The sequence below is a fragment of the Pelodiscus sinensis genome, chromosome 13 (assembly GCF_049634645.1).
Source record: "Pelodiscus sinensis isolate JC-2024 chromosome 13, ASM4963464v1, whole genome shotgun sequence".
NCBI classification, from domain to species: domain Eukaryota; kingdom Metazoa; phylum Chordata; order Testudines; family Trionychidae; genus Pelodiscus; species Pelodiscus sinensis.
Window position 1 is genome coordinate 337,623 of NC_134723.1, and position 18,939 is coordinate 356,561.

Here is an 18,939-nt window from a genome sequence, read left to right on the forward strand (position 1 = left end):
CTGCTTGATTGAACTGAACATTCCATTTGGGACAAGCTTTCCCCTCTGGTCAATCCTAAAGCAGGGAAGGCATCTGCTTATGGGGAAATATGGATCTCTTGTAGATTTATTCACTAGCGTGCTCAAGTTCTGTTTGGACCATTCTTATTTCATAAAAAGCACATCATGTTAATAGTTCATTCTTTCACTTCCTTTCTTCTCCTAAGCATTGCAATGTCACCCCAGATTAAGAAATGTGCTGCTAAAATCATATCACAATGGGGGGCTCTCATCCCCACCTCACTTTGGCCAGCATAAATGATTATGACATCTTGGATTATTTCCCAGAATTCCCTATCTTGCATGGCCTCTCTACTGCCTATCCTCATAAGAGAAGAATCAAGGAACCCTATTCAGGGTCAGTCATATTTCTTCATGTGACTCAACAATGAATAGCCCTTCTGTTCCGGCAAAAACAAAGGATGGCTCCCGACCTTTCAGAGACCCCTGAAAAGCATTTTATTTTATAGCCATATGGTTCCATACACAAAGATTCCAATGCATTTTCAAGGTTTTATTTTAAGGATCCCTTCAAACATCAGAGAAAAGCAACTGTTTTTGGAGTACGGTCCCTATTGAACTGTGCCCCACTACACAACACAGAAAATTAGGACAGTGAGAATACTGTGTCCAGTTGAAAATACAGGGATAATTTTAAGAAGGCAGAATATTAATTACTCCTGTTGAAATAAGATCAAGGAGTCATCAGACCTCTCTTACTTCACCCTGAATCAGTGTGCCCAGAGGCTATGTCTTCCTATGCCTTCAAATAGCATGTTACATGCTGTGCCTTCCTTCACCCTCAGACAACGTTACATGCCATGCCTTCCTTCACTCTGAGCCAGTGTACCGATAGGTCATGCCTTCCTTTGCCTTTAAATAGCATATTACATGATATGCCTTACTTCACCCTGAGGCAGCATGCCCTGAGGCCATGCCTTACTTCATCCTGATCCAGCATGGGCATGTCTACACAGCAGGGCTAAAGCCAAAATAAGCTAAGCAACTTCAACTATGTCAGATGTGTAGCTTTAGTCGAAATACCTTATTTTGACTTTTGGCGCTGTCTACACAGCAAGAAGTCCAAGTTAGAGCACTCTTCCTCCTATTTCCCTTACTCCTTATACAATGAGTGTTACAGGAGTCAGAGCAAGAAGTCCTCCAGCTCAACAGTATTGTGACATTATGTTGAAATAACTGCTTGTAGTGTAGACGCAAACTATGTTATTTTGGAATAACACCAGTTATTCCGGAATAACACCAGTTATTCCAAAATAACACTGCTGTGTAAATGTACCCCATGTTACTTGTTGTGCCTTCCTTTTTCTTCAGTCAGCATGTTACATGTCATGTCCAACTTTCCCCTCAGTCAGTGTGTTATATACTGTGCCTTTCTTTGCCCTCAGATAACGTTACATGCCATACTTAACTTCAACGGAGACAGCGTGGTACACTCAGTGCCTTAATTCGCCCTCAGACAGCGTGGTACACTCAGTGCCTTAATTCGCCCTCAGACAGCGTGGTACACTCAGTGCCTTAATTCGCCCTCAGACAGCGTGGTACACTCAGTGCCTTAATTCGCCCTCAGACAGCGTGGTACACTCGGTGCCTTAATTCGCCCTCAGACAGCGTGGTACACTCGGTGCCTTAATTCGCCCTCAGACAGTGTGGTACAATCCATGTCTAACTTTGCTCTCAGTGTGCTACATGCTGTGCCTAACTTCGCCCTCAGACAACATGGTACATGCCGTTCCTTACTTCGCCCTCTGGCAGTGTGGTACTAGCGGTGACTAACTTAGCCCTCAGAGAATGTGGTACATGCCATGCCTTACTTTGCCCGCGTGTGTACATGCTCTGTCTTAGCTTAAGGCCCAGTTTGTACCTAAACTATGTACAGTAAAATTTTTCTGAAAAAAAGACTGTCATCCTCTCTTCCCCACAGAGTAAGAAGGGATTCCACAGCCAAGGAGCTAAGGCCAAGAAATTCCTGCTGTTCTCTTCTGAGAGCCTCACCCTGAGTTCTCTTGCATAGAGAGCTCATAATACACTTGCCTCTTCCACAGCTGTTGTCTCTTAGGCTATGTCTAGACTACACAGAAGATTCAAAAGAGGATATGCAAATTCTATGGGAATTTGCATATCTTCTTCCGATCTCACTTTCAAAAGTGAAAGTAGTCTAGACTCAGCTTTTTTGGCAACCCCCCTTTTCGAAAAGCTGCGTAGACCTCATTTTTTGAGGGAGAGCAGTTTTTGAAAAAGGGGATTGGGGTAGCCAAAAAAATGCACCCCAACTACTTTCCCTTTCAAAAGCTCCACCTTTTGAAAGTGAGATCGGAAGAAAATATACAAATTCCTGCAGAATTTGCATTTCCTCTTTCGAATCTTCCACTAGTCTAGACGAGCCCTTACTGGGGCCCTCTAACCTGTGCTTGGGGTTTGCAGGCAGGGTCTCAGCACTTGATCACTGGCATGGGGGGTGTATTATGGCACTGAACTATACCTGTGCTCAGCCTACTGTGCTTCCTGAGTCTCATAAGTGGTGTGTGGGATAGGATGGCTCCTCTTTGGTTTCTTTGGGTCTGCATGTCTGAAGCATGTGAAGTAGGTCAGGGACACTCTCTGTGGGAAAGGTGAAGATTGGCTCTTTCAGATGTGAGATGGTTCCATCCCACACAGAGGTCTTGGAGAGCGGGTGATAAGTCACTTTTGCGGCCTGGAATACTTAGCTTGCCACAGGTCAGATCAGCCCCAGACTGGAAAATCGCCAGGTAGTTTGAGCCCAGTTTGTGTCACACTTCTGAATTTTGCCAAGCTATTACACGGCCTCAGTTCTGGACCTGAGATCCAATGTTTTCGGATGTTTCCAGGTGCCAGACATCCAAAGCCCTGGGCCATCACAAACTTCCACAACCTCCGGTACATTAAGGATGGAGTGTCCTTGCTCTTGTTGGGTTGAAAGGAGTCACTGTGTTTCATGTGTTTGGTCTGGGGTTTACTTTAAACAATTTTAAGCCTTGCCATCAAAATAAGGCTAAGCCCATGACAGTCATGATCAGTCATCCAACAGATGTGACAAGCATCTCCTCATGTGCATGGAGATGTTCAGAGCTCCGGGGTTGGCCATTTCACAGAGTGGCTCTAGACACTAGCACAAAGCCGTGGTAAAATCTCTCTGCTTCACAAATGTACATTCCAGTGTAACATTTTTTGAGGGGGGAACTCCATTTTCAGGCCTCTCTTTGTGATCATTTAGGAAACATTTTAAACTCCCAAACTCTTCTCTCACACACACTCACACTCTCCCACAAAATGCACATACAAATAACCATTTTCCTATGCTGAATACATTTTCATATCCATATACACATTCCCATTATATGTGTGCACTCACATTACTACTATGCACACATCCTATAATGCTAAGTTCATATACACACACTATCCTACATGCACATGCACACACAAAGTCCCATAATATGCACACATACATATACATTACTTTAATTAACACAGTCCCATAATGTCCACACACACCATTTCCATAAAATGTTCACATACCTCTCTCTGACCATAGCATTTCAGATTTAGGTCCTGTGTTTTCATTGTAACTTTAGCTACCCCTTGTTTACTAGCACCTAAATGACCTCCGCAACGAACCATCATGGAACTGTCAGATTCTACCAACTAACAACATTCTCTTTTTCTGACAACCTGGCCTCCCTGGTGCCCTGTTTGGCTTGGCATACAGCCCTGCAGAGCCTGGAAGACATCACTGTGGGGCCCAGTACACAACCTTGTAAGGCCTGGCAAACAGCCCTGAAGGGCTCGGCACACAGAAAAAGAAGTTACTCACCCTGTGCAGTAACGATTGTTCTTCGAGCAGTGTCCCGTGGGTGCTCCACTGTAGGTGTCAGCTTGTCCCGGCGCTGCAGATCGGAGATCTTTTCTAGCCGTAGTCTGCCGGACCACGCATGCGCGAAGTACGGCTCGTGGCTTTTCGCGCCGTTTGAGCGCCGCTGGCCCGGCTCCGCCAGTTCCTCCTGACCGTCCTCGGCCGCGGACGGAACAACGTCTCTCTTGCGAACACTGTTTCACTACAGATATAGAGACACGAAATATAGTTATTGTATATAGTTATTGTATAGAGTTTAAAGTTGTAGTTAGTAATCTAGTCGTTAAAAAACATTTTTTCTTCAATAGTTAGTAGTTCTTCCTAAATGCCGGGCTTTAAGAAGTGCGGCAAATGCCACGAGGCAATGCCTGCCTCTGATGGCCACTCCCTATGCATCAGGTGCCTCGGGGAAGGCCACATACCTCAGAAATGTCCCCACTGCTCCAAACTGACGTCCAGGGCCAGGCGGGACAGGGACATGCGTCTAAAGGTCCTCTTGTTTGACAAAGCCTTACAGCCTGAAGTAAGGAAGGGACACGTGGAGCAAACTAAGAAAGCTAAGAGAAAACCATCTCCGACGCGATCCCTTCCACCCTCGAGATCGGGTGCAGACGACAAGCCAGGGACGTCAATGGCACCGCATGCAAGTGTTGGGAGGCCGCCTAAGGTCAGCCGGAGTAAGTCAGCCCCGAGCCCTTCTATATCGGGTTCAACCATCTCAGCCGTCCCCTCGGTCTCTAAACCGTTCACAGGGACTTTACGGCTTTGAGAACTGCCCCCCGGCACCGAGCCGTAGCCGCTCCCCGGCACCGAGATGCTCTCCACCATTGAGACGCTCTCCGGTACCGAGGCGCTCACCTGCACCGGAACACTCACCGGAGCCGAAAGGCGCGCCTAAACGACCAGCGGAGGCTAGTCATCCTCCAGTGCACGACCCCACTTCGGCACCGCCTCAGGCTAGACCTCTAACGAGACGACGCTCGGGAACTCCCGAGCATCCTTCCCATCCTGCTCTGTCGGCACCAAATCGACCACCGCCTCCCACCAGACAGCAAGAGCCTCAACGCTCATCGGCACCGGGGCGCTCCCCGGCTTCGACCGTGCCGGCACCGAGTCGTCCTCCGGCACCGAAAGGTTCGTCTCACCACAGGCAGCCATCAGAAGGATGTTCACCGGCACCGTGACGACCTTCTCCTCTGAGTAGATCTCCGGAGTGGAGGCAATCATCAGTACCGAGACAATCAACGACAGCGATGGGGACCACCTCGGCACAGATTCCTCCAATGCCAGTGGAAATAATCCCGCACTCGGTCATTTCCACCCCGGCTTCCTCTTCACCGGAGCATTTGGTAGCACCACTGGTCCATACACCCAGGAGATTATCTTCTTTATCGCCGAGCCCTGAGTTCTCTCTCGAAGTATGCTCCCCATCTCCACAGTACTCCGAGTTCTCTTGTACCGGCCATATATCACCACGTTCCGGTCATTCTTACCATCGTGATCTTCGCTCACCCAGTCGCAGCATATATTATAGAGAGAGGTCGCGATCACCAAGATCACCACAGCTTTCAACCCATTCAGGATACTCGATGAGATCCCGTCGTTCCACGTCCCCCTATTATCATCATAGGTCATCCTATCATCAACGCCGGTCTCCGCAAACCCATCTCATGCAAAAACACCATTCTTCTTCTGCCCCCTCAAGACCACCAACTCCCTCTCATGTCGGGCAACCTCTTCCCGTTCGGGATCCCGAACCTGATCAGTCACCTGCACACCATTCCTCATCGTCCCCCGACGATGCAGTTTTTCAGGGAGACACCTCACCATCTGACGATCTGCGCCAGTTTCAGGAGTTATTCAAAAGGGTAGCAGAGAGTCAAAACGTACAGTTGGGCGACGTGGAGCAAAAACACCATCTCCTTCGCAATATCAAGCACATTCACCAACCAAAGATCTCGCTGCCACTGGATGCGGCCATTCTCGAAATTGCGGACGACATTTGGCAGTCCCCGGCATCCGCCCCGCCTAAGAAGGAGGATAAAAAGTATTTTGTCCCCGCCAAAGGGATGGAATTTCTTTTCACGCACCCACAACCTAACTCCCTGGTTGTGGATGCAGTTCAGCAGAAGGCAAAGATGCCATAGCACAAGCCTACTGCCGCAGACAGGGATAGTAAGCGTCTCGATTTATTCGGACGTAAAGTTTATTCCTCGGCAACACTCACATTACGAATGGCCAATTATTCCGCACTGCTGGCGAATCACAACTTCGACAACTACGCCAAGCTTGTGCCATTGCTTCAACATATTCCAGAGACAAAACGAGACATTCTAAAGGCTGTTATAAAAGAGGGCTACGCAGCCTCCGGAACAGCCTTACATATTGCTCTGGATACAGCTGACGCGGCAGCACGGACGACAGCTACATCAGTCGTTATGCGCAGAGCATCCTGGCTGCAACAGTCCTCTGCTCCTAAAGACCTGTTTTCGAAGGTTGAGGACTTACCCTTTGACAGGCAGAACCTCTTCTCCGAGAAGACTGACCAACTTCTCCACTCGGGGAAGGATTCCAGAACCACTCTTAAAACACTCGGCATGTACACTCCTCCATACCGTAGAAAGCGATATACGCCCTACCAGAGGCAGAGGCCCCCCCTTCGGCAATCCACTCAGTATAGGCCTCAGGACCAACAAAGGGGTAGGCAGCGGCAACAGCGCAGGCGCCCGCCGCCCAAAGCAACTTCCCAACAGGGTACCAGGCAGCAAGTTTGACACGTCCCTCGAGGGGTTGAGAACCATTCCTGTCAATACCATTCTGAGTGCTACGAAGGCGATATTTCATCACTGCCTCAGGCCGTACCTTCATCGATGGGCCTACATCACCACCGACAAATGGGTCCTCCAAACAATTCGTCTCGGTTACACCATTCCATTCACGTCGCTACCTCATCCATCCCCCCCGCCCCGTCCCTTTTCAGGGACCCATCTCATGAGATTTTGCTCAGGCAAGAAGTTGCCCGTCTACTCACCGTCGGAGCAATAGAGCCTGTTCTGGACGAATTCAAGGGCAGAGGTTTTTACTCCCGGTACTTCGTAACGGAAAAGAAATCGGGGGATGGAGACCGATACTAGATCTTCGCGACCTCAACCGTTTCTTGCGAAAACAACGCTTTCGAATGTTTACCCTAACTACAATCATCCCAGCACTTCAGAATGGGGATTGGTTCACATCCCTCGATCTTCAGGACGCATACTTCCGCATTGCGATCCATCCGGCGCACAGACGATTCCTACGCTTCCAAATCGGTACAGACCATTTCCAATACAAGGTCCTGCCGTTCGGTCTCTCGTCAGCTCCACGGGTTTTCTCCAAGACCCTGGTTGTGGTGACCGCATACTTACGTCGCCTACACATAATGATTTTTCCATACCTCGACGATTGCCTAATAAGAGCCCAATCGTTACAGGAATCGCTCAGTGCCACTCAGACAACACGCATGCTCTTCCACGAACTGGGTCTCATTCTCAATGTTCCAAAGTCATCATTGGAACCACACCAAACAATACAGTTCATAGGCGCTCGTCTAGACTCTACAACCGAACGCGCATCATTACTGATGGAAAGGTTCCACACGATGCAGGACTTGATCCAGATTTTACTCGTCAGCCCAAAGGTTCCCATACTACGGTGCCTAAAGCTTATGGGACACATGGCCTCCACAACATATGTGGTGAAACATGCAAGGTTACATTTGCGATACATTCAACATTGGATGGCTCGAATCTGCCCCCCCAATGTACGCGATGCCCACAGGGCAATAACAGTTCCCACCCACGTCAAGAAATCACTTGCTTGGTGGACAATCCCAAACAATCTGCTGTTGGGCGTACCCTTTCATCGCCCCCCCAACCATCGGTGCAATTGACAACAGATGCGTCACTCATCGGATGGGGTGCGCATCTCGGGCCCGAACAGGTACAAGGCCTATGGTCACCAGACGAGTCGCTGATGCACATCAACTTCCTGGAGCTCAGGGCAGTGTACAAGGCATGTCAACACTTCCTTCCCATCATTCATGACCAGATCATACGAGTCCTTACAGACAATATGATGACCGTTTATTACATAAACAAGCAAGGAGGCGCCAGGTCCCACTCCTTGTGCGCGGAAGCGGTACGTCTATGGAACATGTGCAATCGACACAACGTCTTTCTAATCGCAGAATACCTCCCGGGCCATCACAATGTAACGGCAGATGCCCTCAGCAGGCATTTTTCTCTCAATCACGAGTGGGAGCTACACCCTGTAGTGCTTTCGATAATATTTCAATGATGGGGTTTCCCGCTAGTGGACCTCTTTGCCACTTCTCACAATGCGAATGTCCTCAGTATTGCTCGAGAGCGGGGATTGGACGAAATTCAAAAGTAGGTGACGCCCCTATACAACTGGGGGCGTCACCTACTTTATGCATTCCCACCTAATTCCAAGGGTGGTGGAGAAAATAATTCGAGAAAGGGCCACAGTAATCCTAATAGCCCCAGCCTGGCCCAGGCAAACATGGTATCCATACCTCCATCGCATGTCGATGCATCCTCCGTTTCCTCTGCCAGCTCGACACGATCTCCTATCCCAGAATCATCGCTCCCTTCTTCATCCGCAGGTGAACCATCTAGCGCTCACGGCTTGGTACCTAGTTGGTTCCAACAATCAGAAGTGTTATGCTCACAATCTGTCAAACACATTTTACTGAACAGTAGAAAAATCTACGTGGACTACTTACCTTTCCAAATGGTCACGCTTCTCATCGTGGTGTTCCCAAAAGGATCTGAACCCAGTCTCCTCACCTCTGCAGTGTATCCTAGACTATCTGGTACACCTCAAGAATTCAGGCCTCACCTGCGCTTCCATCAGGGTTCATGTCGCTGCAATTCTGCTCGACGAAGAACCCAGCACACATTCTGCTTGGCTTGGCACACAGCTCTGCAGGGCCAAGCACACAACACTGTTTGGCTTTGCACATAGCCTTGTGGGGTCCAGCACACAGCCCTGAGACACTTGGCACCCGCCACACAGCCTTGTTTTGGAATCATCCCAAGCCTGCTTGTCTACTTTTGTGATGATGCATCAGGGTTCCCCCGACTCGCACCCCCATAGTGGTACGAATAGACTCCGCCAGCCAGTAGGATTGAGGGAGTTTATTGCTTCTCCAAGGATGCGGCACAGCACAGATGTAATCTGGTTCCAGGGCCAGGCCTAGGATGCCTCAGACCCCCTTGAGATGGGAGAGTCTGGGCCCCTAAATCCCAGACCCCCTTGCTTAGGCTGCTTCCTCCATGATTCCAGACAGAAACTCCAACTCTCCTTCAGCCCTGCCCCCAGTCAGGGGTTGGACCTCGTCTTCCTCCTTTTGTTTCTCCCCCTGGGAGGCAACCTGTCGGACAGGTTGGAAGACCCTTGCCTAGTGACTCATCCATTGTCCTGCTGGCCCGTGCTATAAACAGCCACCTGAGGAGGTGACCCACAGCCCACTGCCCAAGCCCAGCAACCAGCAAGCCCCCCCCCCCCCACTACACCACAACTTTATATATGCAACAAGGAGTCCTGTGGCACCTTATAGACTAACAGATGTATTGGAGCATAAGCTTTTGTGGGCACAGACCCACTTCATCAGATGCATGTAGTGGAAATTTCCAGAGGCAGGTATATATACGCAGGCCAGAATCAGGCTAGAGATGATGAGGTGGATCCAATCTGGGAGGGTGAGGCCCACTTCTAGCAGCTGGTCTGGAGGTGTGAACACGGAGAGGAGAAACTGCTTTTGTAGTTGGCTAGCCATTCACAGTCTTTGTTTAATCCTAAGGGGACGGTGTCAAATTTGCAGATGAACTGTAGCTCAGCAGTTTCTCTTTGAAGTCTGGTCTTGAAGTTTTTTTGCTGCAGGATGGCTACCTTTACGTTTGCTACTGTGTGTCCAAAGAGATTGAAGTGTTCTTCAACAGGTTTTTGTATATTGCCATTCCTAATATTTGATTTGTGTCCATTTATTTTTACGTGGGGACTGTCCAATTTGGCTGATGTACATAGCAGAGGGGCATTGCTGGCGCATGATGGCATATATTACATTGGTAGATGTGTAGGTGAATGAGCCCGGGATGCTGTGGCTGATGTAGTGAGGTCCTGTGATGGTGTTGCTGATGTGGATATGTGGGCAGAGTTGGCACCGAGGTTAGTTGCAGAGATTGGTTCCTGAGTTAGCGTTATCATGGTGCGGTGTATAGTTGCTGGTGAGAATTTGCTTCAGGTTGGCAGGTTGTCTGTGGGCGAGGACTGGCCTGCCTGTCAAGGTGTGTGAAGAAATGTCCACTACATGTATCTGACAAAGTGGGTCTTTGCCCATGAAAGCTTATGCTCCAATACATCTGTTAGTCTATAAGGTGCCACAGGACTCCATGTCGCTTTTGCAGATCCAGACTAACACAGCTACCCCTCTGATACTTTATAGATGATATTCTTGTCAAGTTCTCTAATGTTGATTTTTGACCATTGTTATATTTGTAGCCCTCTTGCTGGCAGCAGTCAGCAGGTAGAAGGGCCGGGTTCAGTATGTAAGGAGGATCTTTGAACAAGGTAACCAAACTGGCTCAAGCCCCTACCCAGTAAACTGGGAAAATTCTCACCTACTCACCGGGTGCCTTTAGAGGCAATTCTTCCCTCTCACAAACACTGAGTCAGAAATAGAAACAGTCTGTTTAATAACAGGAATCTAGCATCAACCTACAAGAACACACATAAACAAAGAAAACCATAAGCAAAGTACCATCCTCAGAGTCCACAGGGCAGAGTGTTTTTCTTAAAGATCTTTAGTCCAACCCCCAAAACATATAATGTGGTTTCACCCCACTCACAGCTTTGTCCAGTCAATGCAGACCCAGAGTCCATAGGTACAGCATCGTGAGGTCTCCACTCGTTGAGCATGTGGCAGTGCCACCTACATGCTGCTCCTGCTGGCCAGCCCTTTGTGATGGATTTGGCTCTAGGCTAAACCTAGTGATTTCAGCTCTTGGTCCACAGCAGAGTCCAGCCAAAAGATTCGAGCATCCACTGAAATAACATTTTAAAATAATAAAGAGACTCCTTATGGAGTTTGTTTTAGTTCTGTCATTAGGACGTGGGGTAGAGGGGGAGAGAAACGGATTGAACCAGTCTTACAGCTCACGCCAGGAAGGCATATAGCTTGCTGGTTCAGAGTTCTGCCCTTCCACCCAGTTGACTTTACAGCCGTGGTCATCAACAGGTCAATCGCGATCGACTTGTCAATCGCGATGCCTCGACCAGTCGATCACGAGGTGTCCTGTCCCTCCCACCCCCAAGAAACCCCACTACTTAGTCACATCTACCCGAGAAGCACTACTACTTAGTCACATCCCTGCCTAACAATTAAAGGGAGAGAAGAATCTTCTTTAGAACTGCTTAACGCCAGTATGCTAGCATGAGCCAAAGCTCTTCCTCTCTCTGAGGAATGGAGGTTCTGCAGAAGGGAAATCAACAGGTCTCACAAACCTTTCTGTTTCCTCAAACCCATAACAATCCTGCTCTGGATGTGTTTTGCCAGCAATCTTATTTGCAAGAGGCACACAGAGCTGAGCTGGCTAGGGATGACAGAATGTTTGTTGCTCTGACTTCTAAGCCACAGGGAGTTTAATGACAGCAACTGCAACAAAAGGAACAATTGCCAGCTTCTTGTCTTTGAAGGTATTGTATCCTGAGTGGGGGGATGGGCACAGGTGTATGCACATGTTCAACTTCCTGCTCAGATTTGGTATCAGCCAAGGTCCTCCTCATTTCTCAGTCATACTATGACAATGAGGCAACTCTACGAACAGTTTTCAAATGGAAGGTGCATGGGGGAAGGCTTATTTAGGGCATCTTTTAACCTTCCCCATATCCACTGCTGGGGCCAGTCCCTGTGGGAGTTAGAGGCCTCAGGGCTAGGGCATGAAGGGATTGTTCTAGTAGCTGGCGTGCTGAAGCATAGGTACCCCAAACACCCATGGAAGGTTGCTTACACCAGAGCAAGGAGATAGTGTAGGAGTTGGCCCTGCAGCTCCATGCAAACAGGAGCATCCCCCGTCATGGGAGAATCCTGCATCAGCTGGTAAAGCCAGCATTTAGATGGCTTTGCTCTACCAGAGAGGTGCAAAGTTTCTATGGTGGGATGAGGATCTGGCCCTCAGTTTTGCTTTATGCACTGGGACCTGGGAGGGTCCTGCATTACTGCTGAGGGGCTCAGTATCTCCTGACAAACTCGGTGATATCAGGGCTGGTCTCCCCATATGTTTTCTATCCACACAGTCTTGCTCCATCCCTGAGAACGATCCAGTCTCACTCTGTGCAGGCAGCTCAGGACAGGGCTAGCTGAATTTCTGTGTTTCTTAAAAGGTGTCCTTCCGGGTCAGAGGTGAAGAGTAGAAGGAAACGCCTGTTCTCACCAAACATCACTGACCGGCATCCAGAACTGGCTGTACTCATTGAATCCTTGACTTATGTGTACAGTTTCATTTGTGGTGTGGTGCCAGAGGCTCACAGCTGCTTTGAAGTTCTCCCTCTTACAAAATGTTGTTGATATTACAAGGTCAGCCCCCCAGGCAAGGGTTTATTTATCTAATACGAGACAGAGAAAAAGCAGTGCCATTGCTTCTGGTCTAGGGTTGAAAAGGTTGGCTGTGATGAATCTAGGGGGTGGGAAAAAACAAAATAGACGATGCTGTCTGTCAAGATAATGATGCCTCAATCTGGGCATGTTTGTTATTAATTATGATTACAGCAGTGCCCAAGGACCTGCGAAGAATGGATCCAAATGTGTTAGGTGCTGTACAGCTTCTGAATAGCAGATGGTGCCCGTCCTGAAGTGCTCACAGTCTGAATATGCTTAACAGACCCGAGGCTGGGGCAGAAGGCAGATTATGGTAGTTTTTACCTCTATTGGGGAATGGGTTTAATTAGGAGGGGATGAGCTAACTAGAAAGCAAAGTGAAGGGAGGTGGGACACTGAAGGGAAAAGGCTGGGGGACAGTGAAAGGGAAAAAGAAAGGGGGCCAGTGCAGAGTGCTACTGAGATGACAGGGAGGGGGACAGTGAAAGCCCACTCAGAATTCTAGAAATGTCTCTGTTACCATTAGAGCTGGTCAGTACTCAGCAGGTCACAGGACATTCCAGCATTTCACAAACATTTCTCTTGCAAATCAGAAAAACCTGGAAATGGTGAAATAGACCATGGACCGGACATTAAAAAAATTCATTTCAGAAAAATGGACTGAGCAACTGGACGTGCTGCCCATTGGGGATGCCTGGTGCTGCTCCATCTCCTGGGATGCCTGGCACTTCCCTACCTCCTGGCTGTGGCAAGGACCCTGGTAGTAGCTCTTCTGTCCCTGACCTTGGGGTAAGCATGGGAGGGCTGCCCCAAGAAGCCTACCACAGGAAAGCAAGCCAGTTTCCAAAGAGACCCCCCCGCCTTGGCAGGGTCAGGGCAGAACCCTGCCTCTGTTTCCACAGTAGTACGTCGAAAGGGAATGTTTCTCTCCAACGTTTTGTCAACACCAACTAGTACTGCCAGGCAAAAAACAGCTTAGCTGGAAAAGTCTCGACCATTTCTTAGGGCTGCCAGGTATCCAGTATCCTACCAGACAGTCTGGTATTTGAGCCCTCTGCCCGGTAAAAAAATAAAAAAAATAAAAAAAATCAGACAATACCGGACCCGTGCAGTGTCTGGTATTCTCTGATTTTTCCAGCTGGGCACCAGACAGAAGCCTGACGTGGGTAGCCCCGCCTCCGCCAGGCTTCTGCACAATCACAGGCTCCCAGAGGCGTTCAGCTAGGAGGCAGGGTTGTGATGGCTGCTTATCCTGCATTCCTCCCCCCCCCCCCGACCAAAAAATACCGGGTGTCCGGTATTTTGGGGAGACCATCTGGCAACCTTAGTTCTACTTACCATGGTGCTAGGAGTAGAGCAAGGGCCAGGCCGCCATTGTACTAGGTGCTGCATGCACAGACCCTGGGTAGGCACACAGACCTGCCCTCCCAGCTGATGGATGCAGTGGCTGCCAGCATGATGCTCACCAGCTGCCTAACCATTCCCGAGGTCTTGGCAGGCCTTTTAGATTTCTCAAGGGAGAGAAAAGGAGATTACAGACCAGAGACAACTCTGCGGAAGGGGCACTATCTAAAGGGAGGGCATGTGATTGCCCCATGTGTCCCCTCTGCCCAGGGACCCCTACCCCCAATCCAGGGCCACTGCACATGCCTTGCCTCACCAGAGTAACGTATGGGGGGAAGGGCCCCATTCCCTTCCACTGGCATGCTCAGCCACTCCCGTGGAACCCAGGCCCAGACGGGAGCAGAGGTGGTGTGGCACAGCTGCTTCTCACACCACCTGACAGTGTCTGCTCAGGGTCACTGCTCTGCAAGAGCCTGTCCACCACCACTGCCTCACAGCCGGTACGTCTACACAGCAACGTTATTTCAAAATAATGAGTATGATTTCAACATAACTTGCTCTGTCTACCCAGAAGGCAGTTATTTCAAAATAATGTCGTCCTCCGATTCCTGTAACCCTCATTGTACAAGGAGTAAGGGCTGTTGGGGGGGGGGGGGGGTAAGGGCGGGTCCTCTGGAGGAAAAGTGCTCTGCTTTGAAATAAGAGCTGTGTAGATGCTCCCTATATCAAAATAAGCTGTTTTGAAATAAGCTAAGTAAATGATGTAGCTCAATTTGCAATAGCTATTTCGAATCAAGACCTGCTGTGTAGATGCACCCATAGGCAGCTCCCCAGAGCAGACAGTATGGAAAGTGGCTGGTCCCACCCACTGTGCTCCCCACTCTGGCCCAGCTGCAAGAGACAGGGGCCGTGTGTAGCAGGAGAAAGACAGAGCACCTCTTTCCCCTTCTGCTGGTGGGCCGAGCAAAAATCCGAGGTTGGGTCTGGAATGGGGAAGTTTAGCATGTGAACATCAGCCTAGGGGGTGCAAAGATGAACGCAGGACATGCCATTCATGTCTCCTTTGGCCATGGGTCAGACTTCCTGTTAAGCTGACAATTGACACCAACTGCAGTTCTGCCCCAGAGCACTTGCTGCCACCAGGTAGTAGATCACATTTATCTAAGGCCACTGCTATGAAGTCTAAAGGTGATAAACTGGAAAGCCCTGGTCTGCCAAGGGGGCAGGTGAAGGGCAAGCTGTCTGGCGGATGCAGTTTGCTTGACTCTGCAAGGAGATGGGTGAGCAAAGAGCAGGCTGGGATGATATAGTGTGAACCCTTTCTAGCCTGGGTCTCACAAGTTTGAAGAATTCTTGAATGGTGCTTTTATTCAGTTGCTGTCTCAGAGACAGTCATGCATGGAAAGTGAGGACTGCAAAATGGAAACAACACTGTTGAGACTCCCAAGACACCTTCTATAGTAGCTAGGCAGTGTGTGACATGATGGTGATACACCTGGCTGGTAGGCTGCATGTCATCTCCTGGTCCTGTCAGTAAAACAAGCCATGCACTCAGCCCCCTTGAGCTGAGCCCTGGCGGCCCCTGGGCTCAGGGAAGGAGTGGTAGAGAGCCACTTTTACCTCTTCCCAGCAGCACCACGATTGAGTAATCTCAAGAGATCAGAAACCATATTAAAAATAAACAGTCATGAGATTGGCTTACCATCCAAATTATACAGAAATCTTTTCAAGACAGAGCTCCTGCAACACATTGGCTCGCCCCAAGTGAGCATCGAAATCTAAGCAGCAATGAGGGTTGCCAACAGTCCCATCTTACAAAGATCACTCCTTAAACAAACAGAAAATTGCCTGTCTTATGCTAAATCAGCACAGGCTGCTTTTTAATCCTGTCTTTCAACACCTACTATATGTTTTAGCCCCTGATTCGGTCTGTCCGTATGTCTGCCTGTCTTAAATAGTAAGAACTAGGATCATCAAATTCAGTATACAGTTTCCTCCTCTCATAATTTAAAGCAAGATAAGGGTTTGACTCTGCCAGGAAAACAGGATTTCCCTGAATAGTGATAGAGATGTAGCCGTGTTAGTCTGGGGTAGTTGAAGCAAAATGCAGGACAATGTAGCACTTTAAAGACTAACAAGATGGTTTATTAGATGATGAGCTTTCGTGGGCCAGACCCACTTCCTCAGATCTGAGGAAGTGGGTCTGGCCCACGAAAGCTCATCATCTAATAAACCATCTTGTTAGTCTTTAAAGTGCTACATTGTCCTGCATTTTGCTTCAGGATTTCCCTGGATTGGAATTACTTCTTATAAACCGGAAACGAAGGGCTCTATTATATAATGACCACATAAGGGCAGCCATGGAAAGCAGGGGCAATTATATTGTATAATGACCACAGGAGGACAGTAAGGCTATGTCTAGACAGTGGGGCTATTTCTGGATACTGGAAATATTCTGAAATAGCAATTCCAAATCTTTAAACACACCCATTATTTTGAAATCCATTTCTAAATAACCAGTGCGCTATGCCAGCGTCCCAGGAACCCTCATTCCACAAGGGTTAAGGGACTTGAAGGAATAGCATTTTATTTCAAAATAATCGTGTTATTTGTGCAGCTACTTTTGAGGTAAAGGTTTTGTGTAGATGCACCACAAGAGAAAACAAGGTAAGGGTTTGGTTTGCCAGGAAAATGGGATGTTCCTGAAACGGGCCTGCTTCTCACAAAACTGTACAGAAAAGAGACAGAATCACCAGGCAGGCCAAAGGGGTTGCCTGGGAGTGCCCCCGGGACTGCCCCAGCCCTGAGTTTCCCACCGTCCAGGCACTCTTTAGCACAAGTTTCCAAACCAGGGAGTATGGCCTCTGGGGGCACCATAATGTTTTGGTGGGCATGAAAATCTGATGGGGCCATGTTGGAAGGCTAGTGCTAGGAGGGGGCTCTGTCTGGCAGGGGAAGTGGACAGAGCTCTCTGCTGCCAGGTCCAGGCTTCCTGCCCATCTTGCTCTCTGACTGCTGTAGCAGCAGCCAGAGAGCAGTAGCTGTGTGTGTGTGATGGGGGGCTCTGGCAGAGCCTGTGAGCAGGAAATGGAAGACTATACCCCAGAGTACTGACCTCCCCTGCCAGAGCGAGCCCCTCCTAACCTGTGCCGTCAGTGCTGCCTTGCATACTTCTGGAGTTGTGCCCTAGCAGCCCAGACTGCTGGATTGGAAGGTTTCTCAACTGCCTCATAGTTAGCACCCTCAAGACCTGAAGCAGTAAGGACCCCTGTAACGGACCAGGCCGTGTCTGGGTACAGCTGAGGGCGCCCGCTCAGGGCAAATTGCTCAAATCCGGGGCTCCTTACAGCCCCAGACTGGTGACCTCTCCAAACAGGCCACAAACCAGTCCCACAGAGCGCTTCAGCAGCCTGCCTGAAGCCTCACGAGCAAAACCCCTCCGACACCCCAGCAATATCCGTGCCCCAGATGGCCCCGGGCCTCAAACAGGTGGGGGGTCCTAGCACCCAATCCCACCTACCCCAAACAAGTTCTGTCTGGTTCCAAGAAACCAGCCACAGATCCCTGGTCAATTTACCCTCTGGATCTTACCCACAAATCACGCTGGGCCAATCCTTTAGAATCTAAAACTAAAGGTTTATTATCACAAGAAAGAAAAGCCTGAGAGTCAGGTTGTTAAAGAATAGTACGTTACATGCACCGAATCTCCCAGTCCTCGATGCAGGCTCTAGCAGAAATGTTACAGCTGCTGGTTTAAAAGTCCTTGTTGCACATCCTATCATCAGGATGGGTTCACAGGTCTTCCGGGCTCTTCGATCCCTGCAGTGCTGCCTCTGGGATGAAGTGCTGAGCTGAGAACAAAATGGCATCGACCGCATGGCCTCTTTATAGCTCCTTCCTGGCCTCTTCTTGTATGTAGCAAGTCACCTGGACAGAGGCCAATCTCTGTGTTTCCTGCTGGCTGCTCTCAGGTGACAGCCCCCATTCTTTAGGTGTGTCCATAGCCCATTGAGAGCCATTGTTCCACAGGGCCTCGGTAATTAGCATATCCACAGGCTCGGCCCTGCCCAATGCTTAACCACATGCAGGGAAATCTTCAGTGTCCATACGAGTACATGCTAATAATTGCACACACAGACATTATACAAACACATGAACAGCGTACATAGGATTATCACATAATAAGCTTCTATTCAATACCTCACATGGCCCCCTCCTATACCATTTTTGGGGTCAACACCCCCACCTATGAGTGCATCAGTGATCTGCTGCTCCCCTCAAGATCCAGCAATGTGACAGACCCCACCATGACTCCTATGGGCACAGGCCACTCTTCTCCCATATGGGTGCTAAGGAAATAGACCCACATTATTGAAACACAAATGTGGGCCACCCCTGTTGTCATCTTAATTTTCACCAGCCTGCAGACCACACTCAAAGCCTCCCAGGGCCAGCCTGAATGTCCCATTCACACCCTTGATAAAGCTGGCAGGAGAGGCTGTGTGAAATCAGCCCCTTGACCCGTGGTGAGTCAAATGATAAGGGCTTGCTGAGGGCCCCCCAGAGGCTTTTCATTACAGGCAGAAGAACTTAAATACTAATGATTAAAAATATAGGAGTGTCCCTATAAACCAAGAGTGATTTATGGGCAATAGCAGGTCATGCATGTTAGAGCTGACTGGCTTCATGTGAGGCTTCTGAATAGCACCTCTGTATTCTGGAGACACTGGGCCCTCTGTGGAAGTGACTGTGTCCAATGAGTGTTGCTGGGTCACAAGCAGGGCATGTGACTGGAGAACCATGGACCTTCGAGAGGGGCCCTACTGCACAAGCATCCCCTGCGAATGCTGGTGCTGGTATTGAGGAAAGTGTCTGCCATCCTGTCTCACCAGTTCTGCAAGCAGGAGATGGTTTGGGTGCTATGGGAAATGCTGTAACAATTAGCTGAAGCCCAGTGCAATTCTGACATTCTGTGGTGCTTTTCAAGCTCCCGATGCTGAGTGCTTCC